Source organism: Neoarius graeffei, chromosome 6 (assembly GCF_027579695.1).
Source record: "Neoarius graeffei isolate fNeoGra1 chromosome 6, fNeoGra1.pri, whole genome shotgun sequence".
Lineage (NCBI taxonomy): Eukaryota > Metazoa > Chordata > Actinopteri > Siluriformes > Ariidae > Neoarius > Neoarius graeffei.
This window is the reverse complement of record NC_083574.1, coordinates 95,699,603-95,714,935: the sequence shown is the minus strand read 5'-3', so window position 1 is coordinate 95,714,935 and position 15,333 is coordinate 95,699,603. Positions and strand designations below refer to the sequence as shown.

Below are 15,333 nucleotides of genomic sequence, written 5' to 3'. Positions count from 1 at the left end.
ATCAGAAAGAGTACTGACCCACTATAACCCAGACTTGCCCCTTCATCTGGCTTGTGATGCCTCACCATATGGCATCGGTGCTGTCCTTTCGCACAAAATGCCAGACGGCTCTGAATGTCCCATCGCCTTTGCATCTCGATCCTTATGTGCTGCTGAAAAGAACTACGCACAAATTGACAGGGAAGGGCTTAGCCTCGTGTGAGGTGTGAAGAAATTTAACCAGTACTTATATGGGAAGCGCTTCACATTAATTACAGACCACCAACCCCTAGTGGCCATTTTTAACCCTAGGAAGTCGATTCCAGCGATGACTGCAGCACGCTTGCAAAGATGGGCGTTGTTCTTAGGTGGACATGACTATGTGATTGAGTACAAAGGCACACTACATGGCAATGCTGATGGACTCTCTTGCTTGCCTTGTGAACCTGAGGACAATGCATCTGCAGACCCAGCTGAAATGTTCTATCTAGCCCATGTCGAGAACTTACCTGTCACAAGCGCACAGATCATACAGGAAACCAGCCGAGATCCAACCATGGCAAAGGTCTTTGAGCTAATGGTGAAGGGGTGGCCTGCCAAAAATACAGTGGGCTTACCTGAGTACTTCAGTTGACGTGAGCAGCTATCCATGTGTCATGGGTGCATCATGTGGGGGACCAGAATTGTAGTGCCGCCCAAGCTGCGCTGCAACATCCTGGAAGCACTTCATGAGGGACACATGGGTGTGGTAAAGATGAAGAGCCTTGCGAGAAGCTACATATGGTGGCCAGGCATTGATCAGCAGATAGAGGATATGGCCAAGTCGTGCTCTGGATGTCAGCAGACACAAAAGCAGCCTCCACCTGCTCCTGTCCACAGCTGGGAGTGGCCCACCGCTCCTTGGCAAAGGATTCATGTAGACTATGCTGGGCCTTTCCTCGATCGTATGTTCCTTGTTGTGGTCGACGCATATTCAAAGTGGCCAGAGGTCTTCATTGTGAAAAATGCCACAACCACAAAAACAGTCGAAGTACTCCGCACACTGTTTGCCAGAACAGGATTGCCCGAACGACTTGTCAGTGACAATGGCAGTCAATTCACCTCTGAAGGGTTTCAATCATTCATCCGGAGAAATGGCATCAAGCACACCACAGCCGTACCTTACCATCCTGCTACGAATGGTCTTGCTGAGCGCTTTGTCCAGTCATTTAAACAGTCAATGAAAACAATGTCAAATTCCCACATGTCTCTGCAAGAAAAGATGGCAAAGTTCCTGCATGCCTACAGAAACACTGACCATGCTACGACAGGCCAAGCTCCAGCTGTATTGTTCATGGGAAGACGACTGAGGTCACGTCTTGATCTGCTAAAGCCTGACCTTCATAGAGATGTCATGCAAAAACAGTCCAGCAAAGCAAAGACTGGTCATGTGAGAAACTTTGTGATCAGACAACAAGTTCTAGCCAGAGACTATCGTTAGTCAAAGCAGAAATGGCAGCGTGGTGAAATCTTGTCCAAGACAGGGCCCCTGACCTACACAGTGAAGATTGGGCATCACGTCTGGTGCAGATACGTTGACCAATTGCTAGATGCAACTGCTCACCATGCAACCAACAACAACACCGAGGATGATGCTCATGCCTCTGAGGATTCTGATGAACTCATGTGCACAGCCTCAGAGCCCCCACCTCTTGAAGATGGAAATGCTACACCTGATAATGCAGACCCCGAGGTTCCTGCTCAGAGCTCTGACACTCAAGAGAGACGCTTTCCTGAAAGAGCTCATTGTCCTCCTCAAAGACTGGACTTATAGCCTAACAAAAGAATGCATTGTCTTTGTGATGTTTGATGTGTGTTAGGTATTTTAGTGTTAAGTTTAGCACTAAGGTTAAAGTTAAGGTGTTTAGGCCTATGTGATTACCTTTAGTTATAACTGCCTGTAGGTATAGGGTATTGAATTTATTTTCTTAGTATATTAGATAAGCCTTGTGATGACCTGGCGACTTGTCCAGGGTGTACCCCGCCTTTCGCCCGTAGTCAGCTTGGATAGGCTCCAGCTTGCCTGCGACCCTGTAGAAGGATAAAGCAGCTAGAGATAATGAGATGAGATGAGTATATTAGATAGACATCAGTGCTGCAAGGGAGGAAATGTTATGTTCACATTAGATATGGGAACTACTTTTAGTTATATTTCAGGGACTACTTTATGTTATGCGCATTGATACTTAGCCTACAGGTTACCTAGAGTAATAATACCATTAGAATAGAGTAGTAATGACCATGCATTGTAATGATTTTCCAAGTACCCAGTAAAGGCAACGTTAACTTTACTTCGGTGTCCTATGGATTATGTATGTTGTGAAAGCGAGAAACACAACAGAGCCACACATTTCATTCAATGACACTTTCCCTATATTTTACATATTTTGACTGAGAAATGTTTTATTGACAATTTTGATAACCCTTCACTTTTAATCCAGGTCTGTAGTGTGAAATGTTCTCGGCTGTGTTTTTGTTTAAAAATGTTTTCCAAATTGTAGCTGTGTTTAATTCATATCCAGAGAAATATATATTCCAATATAATATACTCAGCATAAACATTTTAAATAGATTCTATATTTTTGGTCCATCCATGACATATTACTAAAGTAGCCTATTTACTGTTGTTGATGTGGGTCACTTGCTGTTAGCCAATTCACTTTCTCGTACCAGGAGAGCTGAAAGGAACGAGTATTATTCCCTACCTTTTTCACCAAGTCAACTTGAGGCGTTGGTCTACCCTGCTCTTTAATTTTAATTTTTTCCTCGAAAGGAAGACTGGCAAATGGCTTCGCCAAAATTAAATCAGCAATGCTTGGCATCCGTGCGCAGCTTTCTTGCTAGCTGACTAGCCCCCTCAAGTTCAAGTTCAGTCACTCAAATAAACGAAATTTCTGGAACTAAGATAGCAAACTTGACAACACTATATTTACACTTTATTTACAATGAAAATATATACAAACTAAAAAAAATGGTAGAAACCATATGTAATGAATGAAATCGAAATGGAAGCTGATCTCTTACAATACAGCACTTGCGAATCCGCATGGGACTGAACTGAAATTCACCGCTGCCTGTCTATATTTGAAACGAGCTGTCAATCAAAGAAAATATCCGGCCGCTTTCACCAATCACCAGTCTCCTCGCGGAAACTGCCATGTCCCTCCCATGTGAGGCTCGGAGTCCGTGGGGCGGGCGTTTTCTCAGTATTTGTCCAATAATTGTCTTGCATTTTGATATTGAAAAGCGCATAGCTCCCAAATGCCATTGAAGTCCACTGAGGCTGGGCTGCATCGCACTGTCACGAGGGGGAAAAACTCATGCGCACATTAGGCGAACTGGGGAAAGTTATAACGGAATGATTTCGCACTGTAGTGGGTTGAGCACATATATTTCTATGATTCTGGATCTGAAATAGCAATGTTATAAGGTCGGCTATAACATAAGCCTAGCGCAATTCATCCTACACGATGTTCGTCATTTTTAGAGGAGGCTGAGCCTCCCTCGTTGTCTTAGAGCAATCACCCGTAATATAATTCCAGGGCGGCACGGTGGTGTAGTGGTTAGCGCTGTCGCCTCACAGTAAGAAGGTCCGGGTTCGAGCCCAGCGGCCGACGAGGGCCTTTCTGTGTGGAGTTTGCCTGTTCTCCCCGTGTCTGTGTGGGTTTCTTCCGGGTGCTCCGGTTTCCCCCACAGTCCAAAGACACGCAGGTTAGGTTAACTGGTGACTCTAAATTGACCGTAGGTGTGAATGGTTGTTTGTCTCTATGTGTCAGCCCTGCGATGGCCTGGTGACTTGTCCAGGGTGTACTGTGCCTCTCATCCATAGTCAGCTGGGATAGGCTCCAGCTTGCCTGCAACCCTGTAGAACAGGATAAGCGGCTACAGATAATGGATGGATGATATAATTCCTTTGGTGAAGTCTGAAGGACTCAAATCCTTCCCCCAAGTCCAAGTAGAAATGTATAAACTTATAGACTAGTACACAATAAATGTATTAAAATTATTAAATTAAAATACAACAAAAGGAATTCACAAAGAAAAACACATGACGTAACATATTTTAGTTCCTGTTAGGTTAACTGGTGACTCTAAATTGACCGTAGGTGTGAATGTGAGTGTGATTGGTTGTCTGTGTCTATGTGTCAGCCCTGTGATGACCTGACGACTTGTCCAGGGTGTACCCCGCCTTTCGCCCGTAGTCAGCTGGGATAAGCTCCAGCTTGCCTGCGACCCTGCAGAACAGGATAAAGCGGCTAGAGATAATGAGAGATGAGAATTAAAAACATATACTTTATATCAATTAAACAGGATTAAATGTAACTATAAATGGATAAAATATATGTAATTCTTTAATAAATAAAATGTAAATCATTGGGGTGGCACGGTGGTGTAGTGGTTAGCACCGTCGCCTCACAGCAAGAAGGTCCGGGTTCGAGCCCCGTGGCCGATGAGGGCCTTTCTGTGTGGAGTTTGCATGTTCTCCCCATGTTTGCGTGGGTTTCCTCCAGGTGCTCCGGTTTCCCCCACAGTCCAAAGACATGCAGGTTTGGCTAATTGGTAGCTCGAAATTGACTGTAGGTGTGAATGTGAGTGTGAATGGTTATTTGTCTCTGTGTCAGCCCTGCGATAAGACCTCTTGCCCATAGTTAGCTGGGATAGGCTCCAGCTTGCCTGTGACCCTGTAGAACAGGCTAAGCAGCTACAGATAATCGATGGATGGATGTAAATCATTGGAATCGAAAGGAGTCAGTTGAGGTGGTTCGGGCACCTTGTTAGGATGCCCCCTGGATGCCTCCCAGGGGAGGTTCTCTGGGCATGCCCCACCGGGAGGAGACCCCGAGGCAGACCCAGGACACGCTGGAGAGATTACATCTCTGGGCTGGCCTGGGAATGCCTTGGTATTCCCCTGGAAGAGCTGGTGGAGGTGGCCAGGGAGAGGGAAGTCTGGGCTGCTCTGCTTAGGCTGCTACCCCCACGATCTGGACTCGGATAAGCAACAGAAAATGGATGGATGGTAAATCATTGGCAACTTGCTGAATATAAGAGGTATAAAACATTCAGGATGTGCTGTTCTAGGAAAATAATCAACAATAAGATGGTAATGGTGAGGTGGTTGTGTTTAGTGCTGTGGACCATCAGTCTGTTATTACTTATTTTATTGCATCTATAAACTAATTCCTTATCTCTTTTGAAAATAAAAAGCTGTTGTGTCTTATCACTTGTAAATTATATTACAGGCATTTAGCTTATGCTCTTATCTAGAGTGATGTACAACACACCCAGAGCAGCCCAGGGTTAGATGCCTTGACCAAGGACACTTCAGCCATTCCTGCTAGTTTAGGGATTTGAACCAGTAATCTTTTGGTTCCAAAGCTGCTTCCCTAACCATGCAACCATGGAGCCTATCCCAACTGACTATGGGCGAAAGGCGGGGTACACCCTGAACAAGTCGCCAGGTCATCACAGGGCTGACACATAGAGACAAACAACCATTCACACTCATATTCACACCTACGGTCAATTTAGAGTCACCAGTTAACCTAACCTGCATGTCTTTGGACTGTGGGGGAAACCGGAGCACCCGGAGGAAACCCACGCGGACACGGGGAGAACATGCAAACTCCACACAGAAAGGCCCTTGTCAGCCACTGGGCTTGAACCCAGGACCTTCTTGCTGTGAGGCAACAGTGCTAACCACTACACCACTGTGCCGCCAGCAAGAATTATACCGCAGTCAAATTCTCTATTCTGATTGGTCAGAAGGTGTCGATTAGTTTTCCATAACAGGAACTCTGACAGTAATGTAGCTGTAAATCACATGTTTATATTAATGAGCTCCTTCTGTAACCCCAAATCAGAAAACACTGGGACGGTGTGGAAAATGCAAATAAAAAAAGAAAACAGTGATTTCTAAATTGACTTTGACTTGTATTACATTGCAGATAGAATGAACCCAATATATTTCATGTTTTATTGGTCATTTCATTTGCTAATATACATCCATTACTGTGTTTCAGACCTGCAACACATTCCAAAAAAAGTTGGGACACAGGTAATTTAGGGCTAATTATATATATGTGGGGCGGCACAGTGGTGTAGTGGTTAGCGCTGTCGCCTCACAGCAAGAAGGTCCGGGTTCGAGCCCCGTAGCCGGTGAGGGCCTTTCTGTGTGGAGTTTGCATGTTCTCCCCGTGTCCGCGTGGGTTTCCTCTGGGAGCTCCGGTTTCCCCCACAGTCCAAAGACATGCAGGTTAGGTTAACTGGTGACTCTAAATTGAGCGTAGGTGTGAATGTGAGTGTGAATGGTTGTCTGTGTCTATGTGTCAGCCCTGTGATGATCTGGTGACTTGTCCAGGGTGTACCCCGCCTTTCGCCCGTAGTCAGCTGGGATAGGCTCCAGCTTGCCTGCGACCCTGTAGAACAGGATAAAGCGGCTAGAGATAATGAGATGAGATGAGATGAGATGAGATGAGATATGTCAACAGGTGCCTGTAATCATGATTTGGTCCAAAATCAGTATTCAGGAAAGGCCAAGTCTTTGAGGAGTAAAGATGGGCTGAGGATCTCCAGTTTGTCAACAAATGTGTGAGAAAATGATTGAAATATTTTCAAACAATGTTCCTCAACAAAGCATAGGAAGGGATTTGGATATTTCACCCTCCATAGTGCATAATACAGTATCATTAAACAATTCAAGGACTCTGGAGGAATTTTGGTGCATAAAGGGAAAGGGCTCAAGCCTAATCTTAACCCCCGTGATCTCTGATCTTGTGATTCTAGATTCTTCATCTATAGCTGATAGAACCACATGGGCTCAGGATTACTTTGGCAAACCTTTATCAAGCTACAATACAGAGTTACATCCACAAACACCAGTTAAAACTTGACTGTACAAAAAGGAAGCCTTGTGTTAACTGTGTCCAGAAGCGCCGTCGACTTCTCTGGGCTTGGGGGCATCTGGGATGGACCATCACACAGTGGAAACATGTATTGTGGTCAGATAAATCAGTATTCCAGGTCTTTATTGGAAGAAATGGACGCCGTGTGCTCTGAAGATGAAAAGAACCATCCAGACTGTTACCAGGAACAAGTCCAAAAGGCAGGGTGCGTCATGGTATGGGGTTGGGTCAGTGCCCTTGGCGAAGGTAACTTACACTTCTGTGATGGAGCATTAATGCAGAAAAGTACACCGAGATTTTGGAGCAACATATACTGCCTCCTTCAAGATGAAAAATCTTTTCCAGGGAGATTTCAACAAAACAATCCAAAACCACATTCTGTACACATAATAAAGGCATGGATGTGGTAGAAAGGGGCGTGTCCCCGCTGTCCCCAATAGAGAATGTGTGGAGAAACATATTTGAAATGAAAAATATGACAGTGACGACCCTGTACTGTTACACACCTTAAGACCTGTTCGCAGGAAGAACGGGACAAAATAACACCTGAAACACTTCATCACTTGGTGTCTTCAGTCCATAAACATCTCTGAAGTGTTGTGAGAAGGAACGGGAACGTTATAAAAATGGGAAATGCTTTACTGTCCCAACTTTTTTGAAATGGGTTTATTTTGATAAAACAATAAAATTCATAAGGTAAAACATAAAATAATGTGCTGCTGTATTGGTTTGAGTTGTAGATTACCTTTGTAGATAAAAGTGTGATGACTGAATTTCAAAACGAAGCACTGGAAGATTAGCTTGGTGCTTTTTTAGAAAACATTTCAGCTAGCTGTTGTAGCGAGCAGGTAAACAGCCCTTTTTCTAAAACTGTTGATGAATGATTTACGCTAAAAGAGGTAGGCTAAATAATAGAGCTGCATTGAATGAATGAATGAATGAATGAAGGGCGGCACGGTGGTGTAGTGGTTAGCGCTGTCGCCTCACAGCAAGAAGGTCCGGGTTCGAGCCCCGTGGCCGGCGAGGGCCTTTCTGTGTGGAGTTTGTATGTTCTCCCCGTGTCTGCGTGGGTTTCCTCCGGGTGCTCCGGTTTCCCCCACAGTCCAAAGACATGCAGGTTAGGTTAACTGGTGACTCTAAATTGACCGTAGGTGTGAGTGTGAATGGTTGTCTGTGTCTATGTGTCAGCCCTGTGATGACCTGGCGACTTGTCCAGGGTGTACCCCGCCTTTCGCCTGTAGTCAGCTGGGATAGGCTCCAGCTTGCCTGCGGCCCTGTAGAACAGGATAAAGCGGCTACAGATAATGAGATGAGATGAATGAATGAACTCAGTGAGTTGCAGGTGAAATAACTAATTCTTTCTTTGAGGAAGATGGTAAAACAACTTGCTGTTGTCTTTCAGAAGTTTACTTTTGTATCTCGGGGCACAGGAATTGTCTCCCGTCTTGACAATACAGTCCTTCTTACAAGTAAGCTGTTTAAACTCCAGTTAACAGACCGCTGCAGCACTCAAAGGCTCAAGCGACAGACCTGTAACAATAATAAACTCCTTATTAACCTCGCTCGCTCGGTCTTTATGGGAAAATTTCAGATCAAGGTCTTGACCATACTGTCCATACAAAAAGACCTCGGTCTGATATTTTCCCGTAAAGATCGAGCAAATAAGGTTAATAAGGAGTTTATTTTTGGCTTTTTTATTTCTAAGATTAAAATAGACGTAATTATAATAAGGCATGACGCTGCTTTCAGTCACGTCATGTTTGTAACGTAGTTGAGTCATGCATGCAGAATAAACAGCTAGCGGATTCAGAACTGAATTTCTGTTCGCGGTTTCTGAATGCTCTTCGTTGCTTACTTCTTGAATTACTCCGTGACTCTCGTTTGTCTTTCGGCCGTTTTTGATTCCATTTTGATTTCAACTCATCTTTTTTTGTCGTTTTGTTTTTTGCAACATTGAAAGCCGGCACCTTGGAAAGAAAGACCGTAATCGCCCATGGGCATTACGGGAAAATACTACCTGCCAAGGAACCGATCAGAGCGTATGATTTTAGCAGAAGTAGCTCGTGAAATATAATCATCAAGTTTTATTGCACTGAAATAGAAGTAGCATCGTTTTTGTAATCATGGCTTTGTGTTAAAAAGGAAATGAATGTAAAGGAATTTCATGAATGACACAAAGCGCAGAATGATCGCAAAACTGAAAGTAGCACAACATAATTTATTTACATTGTATACAACCCCAATTCCAAAAAAGTTGTGACACTGTGTAAAACATCAGTAAAAACAGAATGTGAAGATTTGCAAATCATGGAAACCCTACGGTATATTTCACTTGAAAATAGTACAAATACAACATATCAGATGTTGAAATGGAGAAATTTTATTGTTCTTTGAAAAATATATGCTCATTTTGAATTTTATGTCAGCAACATGTTTCAGAAAAGTTGGGACAGGGGCAACCATAGACTGAAAAAGTTGTGTAATGCTATAAAAACTAATTGGTAACAGGTCAATAACATGACTGGGTATAAAAAGGGCATCCCAGAGAGGCGGAGTCTCTCAGAAGTAAAGATGGGGAAGGGCTCACCGCTCTGTGAAAGACTGTGTGGGCAAACAGTGCAACAATTTAAGAATAACATTCCTCAATATAAAATTGTAAAGAATTTGGGGATCACATCATCTGTGGTATGTAATATTAAAAGATTCAGAGAATCTGGAGAAATCTCCGTATGCAAGAGACAAGGCTGAAAACTGACACTGGATGCCTGTGATCTTCAGGCCCTCAGGAGACACTGCATTAAAAGCAGACACGTGTCTGTAGTGGAAATCACTGTATGGGCTCAGGAACACTTCAGAAAACCATCATCTGTGAAAACACTTCATTACTGCATCCACAAATGCAAGTTAAAACCAGATATATGCAATATCCAGAAACACCGCCACCTTCTCTGGGCCCGAGATCTTTTACGATGGACTGAAGTGAAGTGGAAAATTGTCCCCAGGTCTGACGAATCAAAAGTAGAAATTCTTTTTAGAAATCATGGACACCACGTCCTCCAGGCTAAAGAGGAGAGGGACCATCCGGCTTGTTATCAGTACACAGTTCAAAAGCCAGCGTCTGTAATGGTACGAGGGTTCATTAGTGCACATGACATGGGTAGCTTGTACAGTCGGAGCAAAATGTTTGTACACCCTTTGGAATTTTTTACATTTCTGCCTAAATTGGTCATAAAACATCGCCTGAACTCTCCAGCAATCTTAAGAATGAACAAACAGTGTCTGCTTGAACTAAAACCACTCAAACAATTACATGTTATCATATTTTTATTGGCCATAAGATGGAAATATTGACAGGATAGGGAGGCATAAGTAAGTACACCCTTAGCTAAGGCTCATCCAAGAGCTAATTAGACTAATTAGATGATTAAACAATTTGACTCAGGTGTGAGCCAACCTGATGTCCAATCACCGAGGTGTGTTGTAAGCTACCCACCCCACTGGAAAACCAGTTAAAAAGTGTGTTTTGATGAGAGGCATGTTCTGTGCATCATGCCTCGCTCAAAGGAGCTGTCTGAAGACTTAAGACACAAAATAATTGATTTGTATAAAGCTAAAAAGGGTTACAAAACCATCTCTAAGACCCTTGGTGTTCATGTGTCTACAATTAGAAAAATTGTGTATAAATGGAGACAATTTGAAATGGTTGTTACTTTGCCAAGGAGTGGCCACCCTGCGAAGATCACTCCAAAGGCACTGCGAGTCATCATCAATGAGGTAAAAAAGAATCCAAGAGTGTCCGCTGAAGACTTGAGGAAATCACTGAAACATGCAGACATCTCTGTGGACACATCTACTATAAGAAAGACACTGAACAAGAATGGGATTCTTGGGAGAAGGCCACGGAGGAAGCCATTGCTGTCCAGAAAGAACATTTCTGCTCGTTTGGAGTTCGCGAAAAAGCATTTGGATGCTCCTCAGCACCACTGGAAAAACATATTGTGGTCTGATGAAACCAAAGTTGAATTGTTTGGGGGGAACACACCACATCATGTGTGGAGGAAAGTCGGTACAGCACACCATCAGCAAAACCTCATCCCCACCGTCAAGTATGGTGGCGGTAGCATCATGGTGTGGGGGTGCTTTGCTGCCTCTGGGCCTGGACAACTGGCTATAATCAATGGGAAAATGAATTCTCAAGTATATCAAGATATTTTGCAGAAAAACCTGAGGCAATCTGTCAAAAAGTTGAAACTCAAGAGAGGATGGGTCCTGCAACAGGACAATGACCCTAAACACAGAAGCAGGTCGACATTAGAATGGTTTCAGAAGAACAAAATTCACGTTCTGGAATGGCCCAGTCAAAGCCCCGACCTCAATCCAATCGAGATGTTGTGGCATGACCTCAAGGAAGCCATCCATTCCAGGCATCCCAGGAATCTTGCTGAATTGCAACAGTTTTGCAAAGAGGAATGGTGCAAGATTTCTCCTGGTCGTTGTGCCCGTCTAGTCTGCAACTACAGGAAACGTCTGGTTGAAGTTATTGCAGCCAGAGGAGGGTCAACCAGCTACTAAATCAAAGGGTGTACTTACTTATGCCTCCCTATCCTGTGAATAATTCCATCTTATGGTCAATAAAAATATGATAAAATGCAAATGTTTGGGTGGTTTTAGTTTAAGCAGACACTGTTTGTTCATTCTTAAGATTGCTGGAGAGTTCAGATGATGTTTTATGACCAATTTAGGCAGAAATGTAAAAAATTCCAAAGGGTGTACAAACATTTTCCTCCGACTGTACATCTGGGAAGGCATCATTAATACCGAATGATACATACATGTTTCAGAGCAATATGCTGCCATATAGACAAAATAGTTTTCAGTGAAGGCTTTCTTTCTTTCAGCAAGACAATGGCAAACTGTTTTCTGCACATATTAAAACTGCATGGCTCTGTAGTAAAAGAGTCTGGGTGCTAAACTGGCCTGCCTGCAGTCGAGGCCTGGCTCTCATTTAAAACATTTGGTGCATTATGAAGCACAAAATACGACAAAGGAGACCCCGAGCTGTTGAGTAACTGAAATTGTATATCAAGCAAGAATGGGACAACATTTCTCTTTCAAAACTACAGCAATTGGTCTCCTCAGTTCCCAAATGTTTACATAGTCTTGTTAAAAGTAGGGATGATGCAACACAGTGCATCACATGCCTCTGTCCCAACTTTTTTGAAATGCATTGCTGACATCAAATTCAAAATGAGCCTATATTTTTCAAAAAACAATAACATTTCTCAGTTTCAACATTTGATCTGTTGTCTTTGTACTATTTTCAATGAAATATAGGGTTTCCATGATTTACAAATTATCGCATTCTGTTTTTATTTATAGTTGACACAGCGTCCCAACTTTTTTGGAATTGGGGTTGTAGAAATATTTTTGAGATATTCAGCCACAGAGTCAGCCCTGTGATGACCTGGCGACTTGTCCAGGATGTACCCCGCCTTTCGCCCGTAGTCAGCTGGGATAGACTCCAGCTTGCCTGCGACCCTGTAGAATAGGATAAAGCGGCTAGAGATAATGAGATGAGATGAGATGAGATGAGATGAGATATTCAGCCATAGAAATGCAATTTTTCTTCATGCTTCAGCCACCAGGGGGAGCTGTTTTACTGCTAAATACAGGATCTGAATGACTGCATGTGACAGCCAATTCGTGTGTGTGTGCACATGGTCCTGATTCAGGTAACTGCGTGAGTAGTTTGTGAGGACAGGAATAAAGAAGATAAACAAGGTTGCCAAGTGAGCCCAATTTGCAGCAATGTCTTGATCTGGAACATTAACCATCGCAGTAAACTGTTCAGTGAGATGCAGAATGTCGTTCAGATGTCGTTCCTCATCCCGGTGGTTCTGGCCTTGATGCTGTGTAGCCTCCTGCCTGCAGGAAAGATTGCAAACAGTCCATTAGCAGCGTAGGTGGAGTCCCTGAGGACACAGGAAGCCTTTTTCCTGCACCTGCTGTTGTAAATGTCACTGATGGCGAGTTGGCTGCTGCCAGTGATCCTCTGTGCCATCTTTACTGCACCATACGGTCATGCAGGAAGACAGGATGCTCTCCATAACACACCTGGCGAAGTTAATGAGGACCGAGATGCCAAGACCAGCGCGCTTCAGACTCCTCAAGAAGTAGAGGCATTCGTGAACCTTCTTTAGGGTCTTCCTAAAGTCCACAATCATCTCCTTTGCACCAGGCCTCCGGGTTTCCACTTACAGCATAATCAGGAGACAGAGGAGCCACTGCACTGCTGCACGCCACCATTTTGGAAACCCAACATGTCAATAAAAACGGTTAAATAGAATATTTAACAGTTATTCCATGAAATCGAGTCGTACATGAGCTGATACTGTAACCGACGAGGCGCGTAGTACCGAGTTGTCTATAATCCATGTATGATGAGATTGAGTGGAATAACTGTTTTATTCTATCCACATTCACTGGATTTTGAGAAACAGAGCATTTTTATTTTTTGCAAATTCGATAAATAAAAACTTTATACAAAATGTCCGACAAAATCATTTCCGCTTAGAATGTAAACAAACCGGCAAAATGACTAGGATCAATTTGTGAAAAATGTGATAATAATAATGGATTGATTGATTGCTTTATTCTGAACAGTAAAGAAGAAAGATATAAAAATACAAAAATAAATAAAAATGCAATAATCAAAACATCGTCATAAACAAACAGAATAGCGTAGCCACAAGGCAGTAACATAATGTTTGGAAAGGATTAGGAAGAAGTAAATAACTTATCAAATCCTAACCCTCTATACCACCGCTAATCAAACATCACTTTCCACCATAATAAACTGCACTAAGTAACTTTAAAAACGCACATTGATAAAACTTGCTGAATTCGTGCTGAGTTTATCTCAAGAAGAAAAGAAATATATCACAATGGAAAAATAACTTCGTTCCGCCCGAATAAGTTCCAAATCTGTGCTCAAATCAGAATTTAAGGGAGTTGTACTCAATAACGTACAATATGACTCGGGTAGTCAATGACATGGACAGGCTTTAATTTTCAAACAAATTTTGCATACACTGTACACACACAATCTTGCCTATAAATACCCAGGGGAAATTACGGGAAAATTGTCATTATTGAAGATGCCACGCCTAAGCCAAAATCAACGTGAACAGGCCATCGGGATGTTGCGTGCCGGAAGTACACAGACAGAGGTCGCCCGGCACTTCGGTGTTCATCATTCGACCATTTCCCGTTTGAGTCAGCGTTACAGACAGACAGGGAGCACCAGGGATCGTCCACGCCCTGGTCAGCCTCGAGTCACGACGCCAGTTCAGGATCAGCACATCAGGCTAGCTCACCTCCGTGACAGATTCCTAAGGTCTATGCCACGAAGAGTGAACGCCTTGTTGCAAGCAAACAGAGGTCATACACGATACTGAACCTGTAATTTCGTGAACATGGACCAACTGTCACTTTGAATTTTTTTATTGTAAATTAATTCTTGAGTTTGACAATAAATGTCCTTTATCGATGTTTCAAAATGTGTGTGCATTACATACAATATCTCATCTCATCTCATTATCTCTAGCCGCTTTATCCTGTTCTACAGGGTCGCAGGCAAGCTGGAGCCTATCCCAGCTGACTACGGGCGAAAGGCGGGGTACACCCTGGACAAGTCGCCAGGTCATCACAGGGCTGACACATAGACACAGACAACCATTCACACTCACATTCACACCTACGCTCAATTTAGAGTCACCAGTTAACCTAACCTGCATGTCTTTGGACTGTGGGGGAAACCGGAGCACCCGGAGGAAACCCACGCGGACACGGGGAGAACATGCAAACTCCGCACAGAAAGGCCCTCGCCGGCCACGGGGCTCAAACCCAGGACCTTCTTGCTGTGAGGCGACAGCGCTAACCACTACACCACCGTGCCGCCCACATACAATATCATAAATTTCAAATATATGCATGGATCTAAAGTGATATCGTGTTGAATTCCATTGTGCGTTTTTAAAGTTACTTAGTATATATATATACAAAAGAAAGCAATATCTCATCTCATTATCTCTAGCCGCTTTATCCTGTTCTACAGGGTCACAGGCAAGCTGGAGCCTATCCCAGCTGACTACGGGCGAAAGGCGGGGTACACCCTGGACAAGTCGCCAGGTCATCACAGGGCTGACACATAGACACAGACAACCATTCACACTCACATTCACACCTACGCTCAATTTAGAGTCACCAGTTAACCTAACCTGCATGTCTTTGGACTGTGGGGGAAACCGGAGCACCTGGAGGAAACCCACGCGGACACGGGGAAAACATGCAAACTCCGCACAGAAAGGCCCTCGCCGGCCACGGGGCTCGAACCCGGACCTTCTTGCTGTGA

General features: G+C 43.6%; 1 pseudogene; it reads left to right on the top strand.

Annotated features, from left to right (window-relative positions):
* Positions 1–307: 307 nt before the first annotated feature.
* On the top strand, positions 308–1,792 carry LOC132888441 (uncharacterized protein K02A2.6-like; annotated as a pseudogene).
* The last annotated feature ends 13,541 nt before the right edge of the window (positions 1,793–15,333 follow it).